At 40.0% G+C, this 18,626-nt stretch overlaps 1 long non-coding RNA gene across 2 annotated transcripts in view; it reads right to left on the reverse strand.

The window, feature by feature from the left end:
- LOC132597352 (uncharacterized) overlaps positions 1 to 18,626 on the reverse strand; it is a 22,631-nt gene continuing 4,005 nt past the window's right edge. For both annotated transcript variants that reach the window (XR_009563994.1, XR_009563993.1), the window contains exons 2-3: positions 12,018 to 12,150; positions 1 to 178 (exon numbers count right to left, since the gene is read on the reverse strand). This is a non-coding gene — a long non-coding RNA (uncharacterized lncRNA). The remainder of the gene's footprint in view (positions 179 to 12,017; positions 12,151 to 18,626) is intronic.

Genomic DNA, 18,626 nt, shown 5'->3' on the forward strand with positions numbered 1-18,626 from the left:
GGTGGCGCAGTGGTTGAGAGTCCGCCTGCCGATGCAGGGAACATGGGTTCATGCCCTGGTCTGGGAAGATCCCACATGACGCCGAGTGGCTGGGCCTGTGAGCCATGGCCGCTGAGCCTACGTGTCCAGAGCCCGTGCTCCGCAACGGGAGAGGCCACAACAGTGAGAGGCCTGCATACTGCAAAAAAAAAAAAAAAAATTTGTAACATATGTATGGTACTTTAATTAATAATCTGCTGGTAGTAATAGTAACTCAAACTAGGAGATACTTTAAAATATTTACAGACTTAGGTCACAGGAAATAAAAATAAAATTTAATTTCTGTATTGCAGAGAATTATGCTAGAATGATAAATGAAATACTGTTAGGGACAAAAATACATTACATTAGGATAAAATTTTCTGGGAGAAATGGAATGGAAATATGAAATAAAGAGCAAAAAGGGACAATATAAGATTACCAACTATTAATGAACAGCTGGCTTAAGTATATTAAAAATACATGATAGTGAGTATCAAACTGCTGTGATATTTAATTCTTTTGAATACATTTAAAAGAATAATACTTTATAAATATATCTAATGCACCAGAAATTATATTCTTTGCATTGCTTTAAACTTGAGAAAAAAAATTTTAGATGTCAATTTAAAAATGTGTGAGGGGAGGGCTTCCCAGGTGACGCAGTGGTTGAGAGTCCGCCTGCTGATGCAGGGGACACGGGTTCGTGCCCTGGTCCGGGAAGATCCCACATGCCGCAGAGCGACTGGGACCGTGAGCCATAGCCGATGGGCCTGTGCGTTCGGAGCCTTTGCTCCACAAAGGGAGAGGCCACAACAGTGAGAGGCCTGCGTACCGAAAAAAAAAAAAATGTGTGAGCGGGGTACATTGTTTATACAGGTAATAAATGTGTATAAATGTAGTCCATGCTAGCCAAAAATACTTGAAGAACACTGATCTAAAGGAAGAGACAAGATGTATACTCAGAAAGAAAGTAATACAATAAGGAAACATATGAGTCCTAAGGGACCCCACGTAGAAGAAGATACATATGCTTAGGAAACCATCATATATGTAGTGGTTTGAGAGAAGGTAAGGTTCCCCCAGGTAGAGGCAGGCTGGCTGCCAAACCTGGATCAGAGTTCCAGCTTTTAGTCACAGAGACTTAGTTTGGTCAGAATACTTTATAGTTAATACTTCATATTCACCACACCGGCAGATTACTTAATTTATAGTAAGAACTGCAACTATCACGCTCAGTATGATGTGATAGAAACCAAATTATATACAAGCAGAAGGTCATTTGCTAGGTCTGGTGGAATCAGAAGAAGGGATGAGAGTGGTGTATCAGATGGCAGCAGGTGGACCCCTGTCACGGGCACTGGAGGACTCCAATTCAGGGGTCAGGCTGTAGGCATGGGCAGGGCTGGGAGGGATTCTGCCACCTTCTGGCTTTTGGGGCTTCCTGGTTTATGCTAGGCCATGCTTTTTCAGACTGATTTTATTAGAATACTAGGAACATAGTAATCATAATCAAATTCCAATCCTCCCTCCTGCATTTGACCTGCTGACCACCTAAACTGAAGTTTCTTGGCAAATCCATTCCTCATTTACAGACAATATCTGGCCGCCTTCTAACATAAAATGGATTATATCCATTATGTGTGGATTTTTTCTTGTTTAAATATCAGGTAAGGACTTCCCTGGTGGCACAGTGGTTGGGAATCTGCCTGCCAATGCAGGGGTCACGGGTTCAAGCCCTGGTCCGGGAAGATCCCACATGCCGTGGAGCAACCAAGCCCGTGCACCACAACTACTGAGCCTGCAAGCCACAACTACTGAGCCCATGAGCCACAACTACTGAGCCCCCATGCCACAACTACTGAAGCCCTGCACCTAGAGCCTGTGCTCCACAACAAAAGAAGCCACCACAATGAGAAGCCCATGCACCGCAATGAAGAGTAGCCCCGGGCTTCCCTGGTGGCGCAGTGGTTGAGAATCTGCCTGCCAACGCAGGGCACATGGGTTCAAGCCCTGGTCTAGGAAGATCCCACATGCCGTGGAGAAAATGTGTCCATGAGCCACAGCTACTGAGCCTGCGCATCTGGAGCCTGTGCTCCGCAACAAGAGAGGCTGCAACAGTGAGAGGCCCATGCACCGCGATGAAGAGTGGCCCCCGCTCGCCGCAACTAGAGAAAGCTCTCGCACAGAAATGAAGACCCAACACAGCCATAAATAAATAAATAAACTTATTTAAAAAAACAAAATATATTAAAAAAAAAAAAGAGTAGCCCCCATTCGCTGCAACTAGAGAAAGCCCGTGCACAGCAATGAAGACCCAACACAGCCAAATAATAAATAAATAAATAAGTATCAGGTAAAATTTTATTTTGAAATCTTTGTGGGAATAGAGATGATGGGGATCTCATTCCCAGATATCATCTATAAAACATGTAATAAGTGCAATTATAAAATTAACATATGAGAAGAAGAAAATTGAGCATATGAATTTTGCAAAATAGGGCTAATTAAGACCACTCACACTGCCCTGTACTAGTCACAGCCACTTTGAAGACAGTTGGCTAAGAAGGAAGCTTAATTAATTCAGCACACATTTATTGAGCTCCAACTCATGTGCTGAAGCATGCCAAGATGAGGGGATAGTGTTACCAAACGCAAGTTTGTATGTTCCACACACAGCGAGGCCAAACAAACTGAAACGGAGTTTGGAGCAGACAAAGGATTATTACAGGGACGAGAAAGGAGTAGGGGTGTTCAAAACCTCCGACATCCTGAAGGGTTACAGCAAAGCATTTTTAAAGGCAAGGTGAGGGAGGGGCATCCCAGGGTAGGTGATCACCTCCTGCACAATTCTCTGATTGGTTGATGGTGATCAATCCTTAGGTGCCAGAAGGTCTGGGGGCTACGAGCTCAAGATCATCAAGCAGTTAATTTCTTCCATTTGGTGGTGGTTTTAGCACCTGAAGAACTCAGGAAATATGCATTAGATATTATTATCTAGGTACTTCAGAAAGGAGCTAAAGCAGAGGATATGGGGTAGAGGTCTGTCCCGGGAAGGCCCTATAGGGTCCTGCTCAATTACAATAGGAAGAGAATTAAGGCAGACTCTGCTATCAAGCCCTCACATGTAAGCAGATAATTCTCATACAGTGTGATAAATGTACAATCAAGGAATAAAAGAGGGTTATAGGAGCACAGTGGAAGGGAGTGAGGGATGGGCTTCACAGAAGAGACATTTTGTCTTTGTCTTGAAGGAAGAGTAGAAATTTACTAGGAGGATACAACCAATATTGAGAGTATAATTGGTATCTGGAAACCTGCAAGGGCATCGCCTATTTTGAGAATGCTAAAAGTTCAGTGTTCCTGGAACTTAGGGTTTGGTGGGAGGTGCAGAAAGTAAAGGAAGTTTGGATTCTACCAATCTGCAGTGGGAGTATGAATATGATTTCACATGGATTGGACCTCTGGGCAAGCAGGGAAGTAGCACTTTTTAGTAGAAGAAATCAAGTATAGGAGACCACAAGCCTAAGAGAGGGCACCCCAATAAGAAGTTACAATTCCTTGCCTGGTTTCAGGATCAGATTGTTTTCAGACCTAGACTCATTGACTGAGTCCCCAGGAATAAGAATCCTGCAGCACCATGGTGAGTATGCATGGTAATGATAACCTGGGTCCCTCTTAAAAGGGACCCATGGATATTTACTTACATAAATGTACACTGGGGAAAAGGTAATACCCAGACCTTTCAAGGACTATTGGACACAGGCTCTGAATTGAATTGCTACCTTATCACAGCCCCTGTTAGAGTAATAAAAGGAGATCTGACCAAGGCCTGGCTTACAGTGGGTCCACTAGGTTTGCAAACTCACCCAGTGATCATTTCTCTGATTCTCAAACGTAAAATAGGAATTTACATATCTGGCTGCTGATGCAATCCCCTCATTGGGTCCTTGGCCTGTGGGCTAAGAGCTCTGAAACCATAATTCCTTGGCTAAGACAGTAAATCAAAAACAATATCATAGTCTGAGAGTGGGTGATGGTGGAGATTAACACCACCCTTCAGGATCCAAAGAATGCAGAAGTGGTGGTCCCCATAATGTCTCCAATTCAGCGGTCCACCCCCTGCAAAAACCAAATGGATCCTGGAAGATGACTGTAGACCACAAGTAGTAGCTTTACCATAACTGCCTGTCAGATGTGGTATCTCTGCTGGAACACATTACTATGGCCCCAGTTACATGGTGTGCAGTCATTGATTTAACAAATGTGTATTTTTCTATTCCAATCCAAAAAGAAGGGCAGAAACAGTTTGCATTCACATAGAATTGGCAACAGTATACACTTATGGTTTAGCCCTAGGGCTATGCTTCTTTTCTCATCTTCTATCATAACACAGTGTGAAGAGGTCTAGACTTTCTGGACATCCCACAGGACGTCATGCTGACCCATTACAGTGACAATATTATGTTGATAAGGCCAGATGACCACGAGGTGCTGGCACACTGAATGCTTTGGTGAGCCCTTGTCATGGTGCCATTCCCCAGGGAGACCAACCAGTCATGTGGTGGCAGCATGTTGACTACATTGACCTCCTTCCATCGTGAGAGTGACAGCAGTTCATTCTCATAGAAACAGGCATGTATTGTTGGTATGGCTTTGCCTTTCCTGCCGGCAAGGCTTCATCCCACACTGCTATCTGAGGACTTATGGCTTGTCTGATTCCTCCTGGCATGGGAACACAGCAGGCCAAGACCCACTTTATAGCAAAGGAAATGTGGGAGTGAGGTCAAGACGGAGGCATCCACTGATTGTGTCCCCAACCATACAAGCTGGATGTTGCCGGCGTGATGGAGCATTCACACAGCCCAGCAAGACAGCACAGCCAACAACTGAGAGGCACAAAGGCCGCTGCCTTGTCCCAGAGGAAGAACGGTTCTGCAGGGTGGTTCATGCTCCGCAGCGTGCCCCTGTGGATCAGGCCAAGTCAGACTTTACCTGAGACCACATCCCTGCCTGGCTCTTTCCCTTTATTTTGCTTCCTTCCCTCCTTTAAAGGCTTTTCCCGGAGAAATGCTTTTCCATCAACAAATCATCGTGCACTGAATTCCTCTTCTGGCTCTGCTTGTTTAGAACCCAACCTAAGACAACCGCCTCCCCCTGCAAAATGCCCCTGAGAGAGGCAGCATCAGGAAACGTGAAACCATGCTTGCTCAGGTCCCCAGAGCGGCCAAACTCCTGCTTTGGACAAAGGATCTGCCTTCATTAGTTCTTTCTAACTAAACAGATCCTGAGGGCTGGGAGTCGGTCTCTGGGTTTTTATACTCTTGGAACATGGAACCACATTCTAGGAGTTATTGGAAATCATAGGATAAACCCACATCCTCCTGGAGTGACAAATGTGTCAGAAAACTTGCGGTAAATATGTTACATTATGCACATGTATTATGAAGTAGGGTACAAGATGGGCAAAAATTTTAGACGAAATACACGATCTCAAAAGGCATGTCTCTCCTGAGGCAGGCAACTGAGGGTCCCCAGAGTTCAAGTTCCTTCTCTGTAAGAGGTGCTGAGGTGGGAAAGTTTGATGTGCGTCGGAGAGTTTGATGAGCAGAGCTGGTGATGGTTGCTTTGAACAAGACAAGGAAACAGCCTTCAACCATCGGACCAAGGCAAGAAAAGGAAAGAAACTGGAGTTCCACCAGACCAATTCATAATACGTTTCTATACCTTCCCTTTGTAATGTCTGACATATTTGAGGGCTTATTTGCTAAGCACTTTACATGCATGAACTAGCTTAATCCCAGCAACACTCTGTGAGGTGTGTACTGTGAGAAGCCTCATCTTAACATGTGGGAAATGCGAAGTTCAGGCAGGTGAAATAACCACCAAAGGAACGGAAAATATGTGGGTATCCACACCTACCTCCACACTCTGTGTCTTCTCTACTCTTTGTGCTCAGATAATGTGGGACATATAAAAATAGAGAGACACAGGAACTTGCCATCTCCAGAATTAAATGTCACTGAAGTCAAAGAGAGCTGAAATCCTGCCTGAATTAGAACATTTCATTTCCCACCTTTTACCCTAATGTTCACTTGATACTTTTGTTCCCTTGATTTCATATTTTTCAGCTGGATATTTTAAATTAAAAACTTTGACTTCTCTCTTTTACCATGCTGTATTTAGTTCTCTCTTATCACTTACATAAATTTTGCCCTGGATATATCCTCCTAGGCCTGGTATGCTTCATGAAAACAAATAACAGATAAGTATGAAAATATTAGAGATAAGAACAAGCAGGTTTTACAAGTCTAGAAGTTATAAAGAATCTCTTTGTAAAGGTGACATTTTATTTCTTTATTAAAAATTTGCCAGGTTCGATGTATACTGTTCATCTGCCTGTAAAAAAAAAGATTTAAATGCTGTTTCAGGGTCTCATAAATACAACCTCAAACCTATAGCCTCGAATTTTTCATGAGAAAGGATGGAAGTTGACTTATCCCTCACTCATCAATATCATCCATTAAAAAATGCTTTAGTACTTTCTTCCTACTCTGCTGAGTTGCTGGGCATAAATCCAGGAATATGAGGCATATATAGCCAGACTCTAAAGATGATTTCTATCCCTTTCCGGCTTGCAGTTTTATAAGTCAGTCTCATGTATCAATTAACATTCATATTGATATATTTCCCCAGAGTATTCTAGCTTGCATTTGTGATATGGGAGCTGCTGTCACAGTTTGTTGTATCTCCTTAAAAACTTTGCCCTTGTGGATATAAAACATTATTTTTCATAGGTAAGTTAGCCAAGAGCTTCAGAAATTTTGTCAAAACACATGGTTTCTAACATTTAAGTTTACATGCACAGAGTACAATAGTTACACACAATTAAAATCAGTTTTATTTTATTTATTCTTGGCTGCATTGGGTCTTCATTGCTGCTCATGGGCTTTTCTCTAGTTGTGGCGAATGGGGGCTACTCTTCGTTGCAGTGTGCGGGCTTCTCATTGTGGTGGCTTCTCTTGTTGCAGAGCATGGGGTCTAGGCATGAGGGCTTCAGTAGTTGTGGCACGCGGGCTCAGTAGTTGTGGCACACGGGCTTAGTTGCTCTGTGGCATGTGGGATCTTCCTGGACCAGGGATCAAACCCATGTCCCCTGCATTGGCAGGCAGATTTTTATCCACTGCACCACCAGGGAAGTCCTTAATATCAATTTTAAACAGATGATTTAAAACACTGTGAAGTACAGATGGCCAAAAGGCACATGAAAAGATGCTCAACACCGCTAATTATTAAAGAAATGCAAATCAAAACTACAACCAGGTATCACCTCACACCAGTCAGAATGGCCATCATCAAAAAGTCTACAACAATAAATGCTGGAGAGGGTGTGGAGGAAAGGGAACCCTCCTACACTGTTGGTAGGAATGTAAATTGGTGTAGCCACTATGCAGAACAGTATGGAGGCTTCCTTAAAGAACTAAAAATAGAGCTACCATATGATCCTGCAATTCCACTCCTGGGTAAACATCCAGAGAAAACTGTAATTCGAAAAGATACACGCACCCCCATATTCATTGCAGCACTATTTACAATAGCCAAGACATGGAAACAACCTAAATGTCCATCGACAGATGAATGTATAAAGAAGATGTGGTAGGGAATTCCCTGGCAGTCCAGTGGTTAAGACTCCAATCTTCCAACGCAGAGGGCACGGTTCAACCCCTGGTCAGGGAACTAAGATCCCACGTGCCACGCTAAGACCCCACATGCCCTCACAGCCAAAAAAATGATGTGTGTGTGTGTGTACATACACACACACACACACACACACACTGGAATATACTCAGCCGTAAAAAAGAATGAAATAATGCCATTTGCAGCAATATGAATTAACCTAGAAATTATGATACTAAGTGAAGTCAGACAGAGAAAGACAAATATCATATGATATCGCTTATATGTAGAATCTAAAAGAAAAAAAAGACACAAATGAACTTATTTCCAAAACAGAAAGATACTCACAGACACAGAAAACAAACTTATGGTTACCAAAGGGGAAAGGGGGTAGGGGTAGGGATAAACTGGGAGGCTGGGATTAACATATACACACTACTATGTATAAAACAGATAACCAACAAGGACCTACTGTACAGCACAGGGAACTATACTCAATATTATGTAATAACTATAAGGGAAAAGAATCTGAAAAATACATATATACATACACGTATAATTGAATTGCTGTGCTATACACCTGAAACTTACACGATATTGTAAATCAATTATACTTCAATAAAAAATTTAAAAGAAACTCTATGAAGGCCTTTCTGACAAGCATTCAATAATTTTAATATCTTTTTCAGGGTATCATCTTACTGCTTATTATATAAACTGTTTTCCATCTTTTTAAGCTTGTTTTTTGATATGTAAACAACTCCTAACCCACTAATTAAACTTCACAGATACTAAAACTTATGTGATCTTGTAGATACAAAGACATCATATAAGCCTAATAAATATACGTAAATAATAATAAATATAAATATATTAATTGGAAATCAGGCTGTAACAATGTGGCAGTTTTAGAGAATCACAAACCGAGCATTTTGATTCCAATCCCATGCATTACTCTGGCAGTCTAGGCCACCTAGAGTATAAAGCAGTGGTAACAAAAGTAATGATGAAGATTCACTGCAAATGAATACTATGAAGAATAGAAATGGAGGGGAAAAAAAAGGAAAGGAAGGAGGAGAGGGAGGGAGGAGTAAGGAGCAGAGAAGGGAGGGAGGGGAGGGAGGGACGGGGAGGGACCCAAACTACAAGCGGTTCCCTTTACTCTCAGTTCGGGTATCTTCTGAAGAGGACAGCAATTCAAGGGAAATCAAAGGCAGTTTCTAGAGAAATAGATTTCTTTGTTCTGACAAATTGAAAGACACTGCGTTGAAGGAAGCTTTTGCCAAGCACACCACATTGGATCTTCTGTCCAAGGCCATCATCAAGGTCAGGTTAATGGCTGGGCTTCTGAAAAATGTGGCCTTAGTGAAATCTAGAAGGAGTCCTAATGCTCTTTCCAACAGCCACATAAATAACCAAGAGGCATGTGGCACAGTGGGTTTCTGTCTTACTCTGGCCAGTCACTGGTATTATAACTTTTGGCAATTCCTTTAACCATTTGGAGCTTCACTTTTAACATGTAGAGGTGACAAGCAGACATGGAGTGAAATTCCAGGTTCATCTCTTATTACTGTATGATTTTAGGAAAGTTATATAACGCCTATGAATTTCTTTCTTCAGCTATAAGATGTGAATAAGACATAAAAAGATCATTCAGAAGTAGCCTGACTTAAAAAAAAAAGGACATAATGTATGATTCTATTTATATAAAGCTGTGGAAAATGCCAACCAATCTACAGTGACAGAGAGTAGATCAATGGTTGCTTGGGGAGCTGGGAAGCAGGGAGGGGTGGGGAACAAAGAGACCTCTCAGGTGGTGGATCTGCCCCCATCTTGATTTGGTGCTTGTTTCACGGGTGTATATGTATGCCAAAACATCAAATTATACATTAAACATTGTAAACATTTATTGTTTGTCAATTATGCCTCAATAAAGCTGTTTTTTTAAAAGGGTGAGAGAATTAAATGAGACAGTATGTGCAAAACAATTAGCACAGCATACGGTACAAGTTAAAGTCTCCAGAAATATGGGCTCCTTTCCCCACTGATGTTAAAGGGCTATTTAAAATAGTACTGTGCTCCATAAACATCCATCAGTACTATAAACACTGAAATCTTCCCAGAAGTTTTATAGCTTGATAAATATTTTCAAAGAAAAATATGGGACAATATGAAAATATCTCTGTGGCTTTTAAGGATATAATTTGGAGGCTTTCTTTCAAATCTTCATTAGAAGCATATTTTCATTGTTGGAATCACATTACACATAGGACTTGAATGCCACTTTCCACTCCATGTTTTTAAGTAAAATGTCTTGCATGTTGTTTTTAATGGCTGCCTTGTAATTTTTTCAGTGGTAAGAATTCTGAATATATTTTAAAGATAGAGCTGCCAGGATTTGCTGACAGATTGAATGTGGGGCATGAGAGAAAGAGGACTCAGCGATGATGCTGAGGTTTCTGGCCTGAGCAATTAGAAGTTCAGTAAAGTGGACAGTTTTTGAGATGAGGAAGAGTGTGAAAAGGGCAGATTAGAGGGGAGGATGAGGAATTTAGTTTGGACAAGTTAGGTATCAAACATCAACATGGAGATGTGGAGTAGGCAGTTGGACTTGAGATTAGAGAGGAGGTCTGGCTGGAGATAAAAATTTGGGAGTCTCCAATATGAAGATGGGATTTAAAACCATGAGCTGGATGAGTTTTTCAAGGGCGTGAGTATAAATAAACAGAAGAGGTTCAACCGCTGAGTCATGGGGGCCATCTAGTGTCAGCAATCCTGGAGCTGAAGAGGAATCGGCAAAGGTGACAGAAAAGGAGTGTCAGGAGGGTGGAAATCCCAGAAGAGGTGGCTGTCCACAATGTTTATATGAGAGAATGCTGCTGGTCATTTAAGTAAGAGTGGCTATATCGAGGGCAATTTTGGTGGAGTGCTGTGAGCCAAACTATTATTGGAATAGATTCAAAAGGTTATCATAAATAGAAATTTCTCCAAGGAAGATAATGGCCAATAAGCACATGAAAAGATGCTCAACATTAGTAGCTCTCAGGGAAAGACATATCAAAATGACAATGAGATACCACCTCACATCCGTAAGGATGGCTACAATCAAAAGAAAAATAAGTGTCGGTGGAATATGGAGCATTGCTTTTATAAAGGGGTAAATTTTTAGAGATTCTTGCACTGTCATTTTTCCTGATGTCTCAGTTAGCATTCCGGGTTTTATCTTCTCAGGAGTAGTTTATGTAAGAACGTTTACGATCTGTTCCTTGAATATTTGGTAAGACTCACCATGAAAGAATTTAAGTCTGGATATTTCTTCATGGAAAGATTTAAAATTACTGCTTTATTTGGTTTCACAACACAGGCTTTCTATTTTTTTTCTAGGTATTTGAAAATTTTCTCTAAGTTTTGAAATTCACTGGCATAAAATTATTCATAGTATTATACTCTTACCGTCTTTTAAATTTATAATGTATATGTGATTCTCATTTTACATCCTTAATATTATCTATTTGTGCATTATCTCTTTGCCCCCCCCATAAATCCTGCCAGATGATTGTCTATTTTATTAATCTTTTTTTTCAAACTTTTGTTTGTTGGTCATCTCTATTGTAGTTTACTACATCATCTATTTCTGCTCCTTATTATCTACTTTCTTCTACTTGCCTTGAGGTTATTTTGTTATTCTTTTGCTAACCTTTTAGGTTGGATGCTTAGTTCACTAATTTTCCACATTTCTTCTTTTCTAAAAGAAGCATTTAATGTGACGAATTTCCCTCAAATATTACTTTCATTGCATCTCATACGTTTTGATATTTAAACTTTTATTATTGCTTAGTTCTAAATATTTTCAACTTTCAATTATGGCTTTGACCCATGATTTACTAAAGAGCATGCATTTAATTTCCAAAGTTAATTTTCAAAGTCTCACTTGTCATTTTATTATTGGTATTTGAATTAACTGCATTGCAATTAGAAAATGTCATCTGCATAGTACTGATTCTATAAGATGTGTTGAGTCATGCTTCATGACTAGGCACTTAATCAATGTTTATAAATGCTCCATGAATGCTTGAGAAGAATGCACATTTTAAAATTGTTGGGTACAGAGTTTTATATACGACCATTAGATTAAGACTGTTTTATTGTGGTATTCAGTTTTGTTTTTTAATCTTCTATATGTCAGAAGCTCAGCCAGCTGAGCTGGGGGAGAGAGAGAGAGAGAGAGAGAGAGAGAGAGGGAGGGAGGGAGGGGAGTGAGCTGCCAGGTGTCAGAGTAGCTGATGAAAACAAGCCAAAAATGAAAGGGCTTAACCACTTACTGCTTTGGAACAAGCAAGTAGCTAAACTGCAGAAAGTGCAGACTCCTTCTGTTCCGCTTTCCCCCAGGAAAGTACACACTGGTCCAGGTCAGCTGATCAGTGATGTGGGGATCAGCTCACTGTTGAGGGAGCCCTGGAACAAAAGACACCAATAGTTTTATGGCCCCTGGGGTCGGGGCTGAGGGCAGGGGGGGAAGGATGAGGCGTGGAAAAGTACTGAGTAAGCCTGGGCAAAGGTGCCTTTGACAGTTCCCCTCTGCTCCCCATAAGGAGGCCTCAGCCCAGGCACCTGAGGAACAGATCTGCCCAAGGCTTAGATAAAAGCTTAGAAATAAAGGTTCTGGGAGTAGGAATGCAAGTATGCCAAAGAGAATGATTGGCCAAAGGGGCCTGAGTCCTTGCCTGCAAGTCCTCTCAGAGGCTGCAATGCATTGGCTGTACCCCAAATCTGATGTAGGCCTCTTCCCCAAGAGGCCTGCCAGGTAAAACTTTTGTAACTGCCTGTGATCAGACCTGAAAAAAACCACACATAGGTTTTAACCAGGTACCATACTCTTCACTATATTGTCAGTTTGACTTATAAATAATTAAGAAAGGTGGGTACATGGTAATGATGGATTTATCCATTCTCCCCTGCAGTCCTATCAAATTTTGTTTTACACATTTGAGGCTACTTTATTAGGAGCATGCAACTTTTGAATTGTTGTATCTTCCTGATGAATTAAATAATCATAATGATACCCTTATCTCTAATCATGCTTTTGCTTAACAATCCATTATGTGGATATTAATATAGTTACACCAGGTTTCCTTGGTTAATAATTTTGCTGGAAAACTTTTCCCCTTCCTTTTACTTTTGATCTTGCCATATCCTTATGCCGTAGGCATGTCTCTTAAAAATAGCACGTATCTAGATTTAAACAATCTAATTTGATAAAATGTAAGTTTAGTCCATTTACATTTAATATGATTTTTAAATTTGGACTTTTTTCTACTTTTCTCTCTCTTACCTTATTATTCCTATTTGTCCTGGATTTTCTATGCTTTTTTTCCTCTTATCCTGCCTTTTTGTCGGGGGGGGGGGGGTTGATTGTGTTTCTTCCCTTCTCCTATTTAGCTCTAATTGTTTGGATTTATATGTTTTTTCCTTTTCTTTATCAATTGCCCTTGAGACAACTTAACAAAGCCTAAAGTTAAATAATTCCTTAACATCTGCCAGAACAATAAAGAACCTGTGAATACATTCACTCTCCTTGCACTTCCTCACATCGTATATATTATTATGCAAAATCGTATTTTAGCATTATTCTATTCATTTGGATTTACATATATGCTTCCACTGAATATTATTATTATTATTATTATTATTATTTTTGCGTACGCGGGCCTCTCACTGTTGTGGCCTCTCCCGTTGCTGAGCACAGGCTCCGGATGCGCAGGCTCAGTGGCCATGGCTCACGGGCCCAGCCGCTCTGCGGCATGTGGGATCTTCCCAGACCGGGGCACGAACCCGTATACCCTGCATCAGCAGGCGGACTCTCAACCACTGCGCCACCAGGGAAGCCCCACTGAATATTATTTTAATCCCTTTTCTTAGACCATCGACTGGATCATTTTTTCTTCTTTAATTACATCTTTTAGAAGTTACTTGTTTGTACAACTCTCTAAGTAGTAAACTCATCTTATGTTTATATGTAAATTTTTTTCACCTTTGTTTTTGAAAGATAGTTTTGCTGAATACGAAATTCAAGGATGACTGTTATTTTCTCTCAACACATTGGAGATATTATTTCATTGTCTCCTGGCTTCCTTGGTTGCTTTTGAGGAGACCGATGTCATTTTCATTTATGCTTTCTTTGTGGCTGATTCTAAAATCTTTCTTTGTTCTTGGTGTTCTGCAGTTTCACTACTTATATCTAAGCATGTATTCCTTTTAGGGATACATTGTGTTTCTTTAATTTGCCCTTTCTGAGATACAGTGTACTGCCCACTCTGCTTAAATGACTGAGGTCCTCTTACTGAGATAGGCATAAGTCTCCGTTCTGGTCAGTTTTCACAAGGGCAGTTTTTAAGGAGTAGTGGGCTGCTGGTGAAAGTTTGGTAGCTGATAAAAAGAAACAAACAGCGTATAAACTCAAAATGGATTAAAGACCTAAATGTAAGACCAGATACTATAAAACCCTTAGATGAAAACACGGGTAGAACACTTTTTGACATAAATCGCAGCAATTTTCTTTTTGGATTCACCTCCTAGAGTAATGGAAATAAAAACAAAAACAAACAAATGGGATCTAATGAAACTTAAAAGGTTTTGCACAGCAAAGGAAACCATCCACAAAACGAAAAGACAACCCATAGAATGGGAGAAAATATTTGCTAATGATCTGACTGACAAGGGATTAATCTCCAAAATATACAAACAGCTCATGCAGCTCAATATCAGAAAACAAAGAACCCAATCAAATAATGGGCAGAAGATCTAAACAGACATTTCTCCAAAAAAGACATACAAATGGCCAAAAAGCACATGAAGAGCTGCTCAATATTACTAATTATTAGAGAAATGCAAATCAAAGCTACAATGAGGTATCACCTCACACCAGTCAGAATAGCCATCATCGAGAAGTCTACAAACAAGAAATGCTGGAGAGGGTGTAGAAAAAAGGGAACCCTCCTACACTGCTGGTGGGAATGTAAATTGGTGCAGCCACCAATGTAAATTGGTGCGTGCTGCAACTAGAGAGCCCGTGCACTACAACTACTGAGCCCATGTGCTCTGAAGCCCGTGTGCCACAACTGGAGAGCCCACGCGCTGCAACTAGAGAAGGCTGCATGCTGCAAGGAAGAGCCTGCGAGCTGCAATGAAAGATCCCATGTGCAGCAACTAAGACCCAACACAGCCAAATAAATAAATAAATAGAATATTTAAAAAAAAACTTATAAATAGAGCTACCATATGATCTAGCAATCCCATACCTGGGCATACGTCTGGAGAAAACCATACTTTGGAAAGATACATACACCCCAATGTTCGTAGCAGCACTATTTACAATAGCTAAGACGTGTAAGCAAACTACACATCCACTGACAGATGAATGGATAAAGAAGAGGTGGTACATATATACAATGGAATATTACTCAGCCATAAAAAGAATGAAATAATGCCATTTGCAGCAACATGGATTGACCTAGAGATTATCATACTAAGTAAAGTCAGATAGAGAAAGACAAATATCATATGATACCATTTATATGTGGAGTCTAAAAAAATGATACAAATGAACTAATTTACAAAACAAAAACAGACTCACAGACTTAGAAAACAAACTTATGGTTACCAAAGGGGAAAGGTTGGAGGAGGTATAAATTAGGAGTTTGGTATTAACGTATACACACTACTATATATAAAATAGATAATCAACAAGGACCTACTCTATAGCACAGGGAACTCTACTCAATATTCTGTAATAACCTAAATGGGAAGAGAATCTGAAAAAGAATAGATATATGTGTATGTATAACTGAATCACTTTGCTGTATACTGGAAACTAACACAACATTGTATATCAACTATACTCCAATATAAAAGAAAAAAGAAAAAACCAGGGTATCTGCTTCTGGCATTATGGCTGACCCAGTGCTCTAAGGGGCTCTTCCATGGAAGGTCTACTAATATAGTGCATAGGACTCACTGTTTGAAATGCTGTCTGTCTCACAAGAAGCAAAGGAGTTCTCCAGTGACAACCTCCCTTCCTCCTCCTTGCCCTCAACGATCCCCCAAAAGAAAATAGACTTGAGCTGGGATCTAAGAAAGCAGTATAGAGTTGGGACTGGAACAGTGGGCAGCCAAGTTAGAAGGAAGAGGATAATAAATGTCGATAGCAACAGTATACAGATGGCCAAGTACTAGAAGGAATATGCGGAGAAATGAAAAGGTAAATTTCTTAGGGTAGTGAATTTATGTATGGGTTGAGTTTATTTTTTTAATTGCTTCACGTTCTTAGGCCACTGAAGTTAAATGTCTAGGTAAGACCAAGACACTAGACATCTATAAATTGATCTATTTACTCAAAGGATTCTGGAAAAATCCAGTTCTAAGACCTAACCTTGGTTAGGTCTTAGAACTCAGCAGTGTTCTCAGGAAGACATTTCCTGGTATGTTTATAGATTTAAATTTTTTCTACTTATCATATTCCTCATATACTAATCTCCTGGTAAAAGGATATATGTAACAAACAGCTCAGAAGCACACTTCAGAAACCAATTTTAACTGATAAATCTTGTTTATTATATCCTAGTTACATCAAATAGGGCTAATGGCTAAAATCAAGGAATTAGAGATGAAAGTAGACGTAACCCAAATTTTTATATGATTTGGTCTATATATCTTTTATTTTCTGCTGCTTAAGGTCCTTGGGATGCTAGAATTGGGAGAAATTGTAGTGTTCCTGTAACACTCATTTCACTGTTGAGGAAACTGGGATGTAAAGAAATTAATTAAACTGCCTGTGTTCACATTTTGGATGGCTGATCTGGGTCCACCAAAGCCCTCTGATTTCCAACTTCACAGCTCCACAAGAAATAGTAACTGAGGGACAGTAGGGCAGGATCTCTATTTCACCTGTCCTGAGAACACCTCTCATTATCTGCTACCAGTTGCCAGCTGTGTCATATTTCTCCTATGTCCTCAAGCCCTTTCTCTATACCTTAGAAACATAAGGCATTTATTTTTCACTGTGGACAGTACATGCTGCTAGCCGTCCTGAACACGAGTTGATTGTGAAGAACTTGATAAAAACCAGAACCGGTGTTTCCTTGTGTCTAAGATGTACTTGTTTTTCACGTTTAAACATTTTTGAAAAGAGAGATGCCTTACAACTGATAAATACATTTGATGCACAGGATCTGCCCCCTTCTCCCCACAAAAGAAGCTCTTAAATTGATCATTATCTTAAAATTGACGACATTTAAAAGCCCAGGAAACATGGTCTATGCCTTACAGCTGTCATCTGCTAACCTCACCCCCAAACCAGGTAAGTGTAGTATAGTGTCTGACACATAGTAGGGTGCTCATAAATATGTGTTGAATAAATACATGACTATATGAAGTAAGGTATAAATCCATGAGGACATGCACTCTCCTCTCTCACATTTATCTTTCTTCCTTCCGACATATTTGTAGATACCCAGTTAATGAACCGCTTTTAGGAAACAGTAAGAAAATTGACTTTACCATGGGAACTAAGTGCGGTAATTTCTCTGCATTATATATAATTTTTTATTGTGTTATTTTTAACTTTAAAATATCTGGATGTCAGAACCTTGCTTCTGGGGAAACTTTATTGACAGGGGAATTGCCAAGTAATTTTTTTAAATGTTGAGGAAGTACTCTGTCAATAATTTATGTGCTAATTATAAATTCAAACTAGACTCTCAGACCTCAAAGTGAGCCACGCTTATCAGAGTTGAGTGACCTGCTCTGGCCCTGGACACTGGGGAAGTCATTTAAGTTCCTTTTTCTCAGAGGTTGATCTTCATACTTATTACGACTTACTATGACTAAGGCGGTAAGGCTGGCCCTTAGATGGAAGTAGGCAGGACAGTTGAACATGCACAAGTTTTTGAATCAAATAAACTTGGGTTGAAACCCAGACTCAGACACTTAGTAGCTGTGTGACTTTAGCAATTTAAACAGTTTCTCTGAGGCCTCAGTTTACTTACCCGCAAAAACAAGGTAGAAGTATGAATATCAGAGGATTTGTCTGAGGATTCAATGGGGATGACAAATACAATGTCCTTTGTATAACAAAAAAGGCTAGTGCTCTTTCCGTCCTCATCTCCCTCCTTGGGTAACTTCTGATTTCAGGCAGAAACACCCACTTCTCAAAATATTTGGGGAGCACTGCTTCAGTGCTTGAGTCGCCTGTCTTCACAAAGACACTGTATACTCTACCCCTTCAACTAGTAACAGTCTTTTGTCATTAGAGGTTTCCTATCTTTGAGATTTATGAATGACTCCTATTTTTTTTGCAATATCCTTATAGACCAATAATACTATTTGCTTAGTATATGTTAGACCTGCCCAAAGATTTAACAGCTGTGAAATCACAAACTTGTTTTAATTATACACACGTACGAGAACACACAGCTTTTATGATGTGCATTAAAACAAATAACTATTACATGTTTGTGATTCACCTAGAATCATCTCATGTACTTCTACTGGTATGCCTGCAGTATAGCAATGCAGGAGTCCACAACTACTTTAGGCATTTTAAGTAGAATGGAATTTAATACAGGGAATTAGGTGCTTACAAAACCACTGGAGTGCTGGAGAAAAAACTTTGTGGGCTGAGCCTTCAGGATTGACTCCCATATACTGTAGGACTGTTCTACCAAGGACGTTTGAATATATCTGTCTTATTAATTATCAGAATTTAAAAAAGGTTGGTTTCTAAAGGGTCAATCCCAAATCTTATTGCTAAAAAACAAAACAAAACAAAAAAACCTCTTATGATAAAAATCCTGTTCCTGGTGAATCAGAAATGGCATCTTTATTTATGAAGGACAACTTATCCACTCATTGATTTTGTTTTTCTGCCTCTAACA

The sequence above is a fragment of the Globicephala melas genome, chromosome 5 (assembly GCF_963455315.2).
Source record: "Globicephala melas chromosome 5, mGloMel1.2, whole genome shotgun sequence".
In the NCBI taxonomy this organism is placed as follows: domain Eukaryota; kingdom Metazoa; phylum Chordata; class Mammalia; order Artiodactyla; family Delphinidae; genus Globicephala; species Globicephala melas.